We start from the raw sequence: 3,131 nt of genomic DNA, 5'->3' as shown, positions 1-3,131 counted from the left end.
TACTCACTTTTTAATTGTTCCTATTACAAAAATCAATATCTACTATCATTACTACACCTGTGTCACCATCTCTTCGCCGAACTAGTGCTTCTATACAATTTTTCATTGTATTTAATGTGTTGGGAGACACAAGAGATTTCTTACAATTTGGTTGCAGGGATTTTTGAGAGACATCATCTTCATCCTACGTCTCCCATGGATTGATAATGCACTTGAAGGAAAATTGCTACTGTCCTACAAAATTTGTGCTTGAAGGCCCAACACGAGTCTATAAGAATAAAGTTGTGTAGTAGATGCCAGCGGGATGGGACTATTAATTAGAATCTGTAATTTTTGCACAGATGTAAGCCAAACTTTGTTTGATGCAGCCGTGAGGGATGGAGGGCAGGTTGTGAGGTCCAATAGTTTTAGTGGCCCAAAACTAAAAGAAAATTGGCCCATTGACTTATGAAGCTACAAACAATGTACGGAACCGAACACGGAACCAAGTGACGTACCAAAATAGACGACATTGTGGGAGATAAAAGCAATAGCCTTTTTATTATTACTAGGAAACAATGCCCGTGCGTTGCAATGGGAGAAACAATCCATCCACATGACCATGTAATTTGTGAATGCATGGCACGATATTCTATAAGCTGAAATAAAAAGATAAAATAAGCAAAGCTAGAGGATTTACATACATCTCTAGTGACAAGATTAATTGTGCAAAGCAAAAAAGGATAGCAATGTATCAACAGACTTAGCTTGATGCCACATCAATTCACATGTTCGAAGTTTGATCCTCAAACGGACCAATCTTGAAAATATTTTGTTGTTGAATAAATATGAACCGAAGGAATCAAACATATAAAATAATTCTAAGCAATTAAGAATCTACAATTGACACATAATCGTGGTGCTAATAGCAAAATGGCCATTTTCTTAAACAAATTTTAGAACCAAAGATATTAAATGGGAAACTTCTGGCTTCTGAGATAATGGAACTGGGTTTTCTCATGCAGCTCAAGTACATCCTTACCTTCTCATTTAGAACCTGAAAGCTTAAAAGAAGCAAAAAAGAAAGTCAAATTTGTGGTCACTGAAAACATTAACAATGTAAACCAAAAATACAGTCTTCGCACGACTACCTTATCAGAGAACCTGTATATATTTGAAGGTGTGTCTAGAAGGCAATTAATTAAGTCTTAACTGATGGATTGCGTTTTATCAGAAAAATGGTTTTTTCAGTCAGCAAATGATGAAAAAATGCATCCTACACTCCAAATGGAAGGTAAATGCTGCATTTTGGAGAAAACAACATTCTAAACATGTTAAGAAACATGAATATAAGCAAAATCAGGGAAATTATTAAAGATGATTTTACTATTCTTGGAAGCAAGATAAGTTCGTTCGGATGTTGTCGAATTCATTTATTGTCCAACATTATAGTGTTACTAACATGTCTACACTATTAACTAAAATGCTAACTAAGTGGCAACTATTCTGTACCTTGCAGTTGTGTTTTCTAGAGCTCACTGATCACAAGGGAAACAACACACGTGACAGGAGGAGGGGGCAGGGAGCAGCATAGGAACTTATAGCGAAAGCGGAAGGCATGGCAATTCTGGGCAGCATTCATGGTGCTGTTGGAAAGCATGTGAGTGCAAGCATGATATTGAAGGTGCTATGCCATTGCATCTATTTAATAAAATGTGCAAAGCTAATTAACCTTGAAAGATCCTCTTGGCTAATTAACCTTGAAAGATCCGCTTGTTGAGTTCATCCTCTACATATCTAAAAAGGGCAACCTGGTGCATGTAGCTCCCGCTTGCGCAGGGTCCAGGGAAGGGTCCGACCACTTTGGGTCTATAGTACGCAGTCTTTCCCTACATTTCTGTAAGAGGCTGTTTCCAGGACTTGAACCCATGACCTCATGGTCACAAGGCAGCAGCTTTACCACTGCGCCAAGGCTCCCCTTACTATACACGAAATTTATTCAGGTAAAAATCCATTTTCTTTAACACCGAAAGAATCATAAAAATTGATTGACTTAAATGCAATATCACAATAAAATGGATCTGATGAGAAAGAGGAAAGATGGATCGCTTTGCTTACCTGACAAAGACGGATGATGAACCCTGCGTCGAGGCGTTGACATGGCCTTGTGTAGGCTGGCGACGCGGATCTGTCTTCCCACACCCATGTACAGGCCGGAGCTCTCCCGTCGCATCGCCGGTGGGGCTTCAGTAGACGACGCCGTCAGCCTGCTCATAAGAATGATTTCTGTCAAGTCATGAGCAATTGTCTGAAGTGGATTTCAAAGTTCAGTTTGTACAGAAAAGCCATGCAAGTACCTTGGGGGTAGAATCTTCTATAACGTATACTGAATTGGATTTCAGCTCTGATATTGCGAAAGGCGGCTGCGACTCGGTGTGCAGATACCTTAAACCTTGGGCGATGCTGATGGCTATTTTCATTCGTCTGAGCCAAGAGAATTGGGCCGCTTCTCCATCTAAAGGAAGAAAACAAATGAGATCAAATTACGATGCACAGAAAATGCAAAATATTTCTGTCATAACGAAATTGAAGAGATAGACTTACGGTGTAGGTGCTCGTACAGGGTCCCATTTGATGCGTACTCAAAGAGTAACATCCTCGAGAATGGGTCACTCTCTCTGCAATAGCCCAGAAACTTTGCTATGTTCTCATGACTCAACCTTGCCAGATCATAACCTACAATGTTCATCCCATTTTATTTATTTATTATTTGAGTTAAAAGGTGTTTCTGAGTCACAATTTTAGACAAACGAACTACCTTGTTTTGGTAAAAGAACTCATGCTCGCTAGTCCAATGACCTTCAAAGGCGCATAATGATATGACAAAAACCTCAGGTCCATCCTTCATTGTTCCTTTGTAGACTACAATCTCCGGAGTTGAGCCAATTATGTTGCGAAAATCCTCACGCGCTACTTCAAGTTCCTGGCGACTCAACTTTGGCAAACTTTTCAGCATATCAGAATCTGAGGAAAGCATGAACACATTAGCAACAATATATGTTAGACAAAATAATCAATTTGTTTGGGCAAAATTTGTATTAGTAAACGTAGGAGTTTGATCCGATTCTAACATAGGTGCAGATATGCCGAAG

At 39.4% G+C, this 3,131-nt stretch overlaps 1 long non-coding RNA gene across 1 annotated transcript; it reads right to left on the bottom strand.

Moving 5' to 3' along the window:
- Positions 1–2,401: 2,401 nt before the first annotated feature.
- On the bottom strand, positions 2,402–2,943 carry LOC119282295. The gene is made up of 3 exons (XR_005138689.1): positions 2,798–2,943; positions 2,584–2,715; positions 2,402–2,494 (listed from the first exon to the last, which is right to left on the bottom strand). It is a non-coding gene; the product is annotated as an uncharacterized LOC119282295 (long non-coding RNA).
- Between the last annotated feature and the right edge of the window lie 188 nt (positions 2,944–3,131).

The sequence above is a fragment of the Triticum dicoccoides genome, chromosome 3B, assembly GCF_002162155.2.
Source record: "Triticum dicoccoides isolate Atlit2015 ecotype Zavitan chromosome 3B, WEW_v2.0, whole genome shotgun sequence".
Lineage (NCBI taxonomy): Eukaryota > Viridiplantae > Streptophyta > Magnoliopsida > Poales > Poaceae > Triticum > Triticum dicoccoides.
Note: the sequence above shows the minus strand (reverse complement) of the source record. Positions and strands in the feature narration are given on the sequence as shown.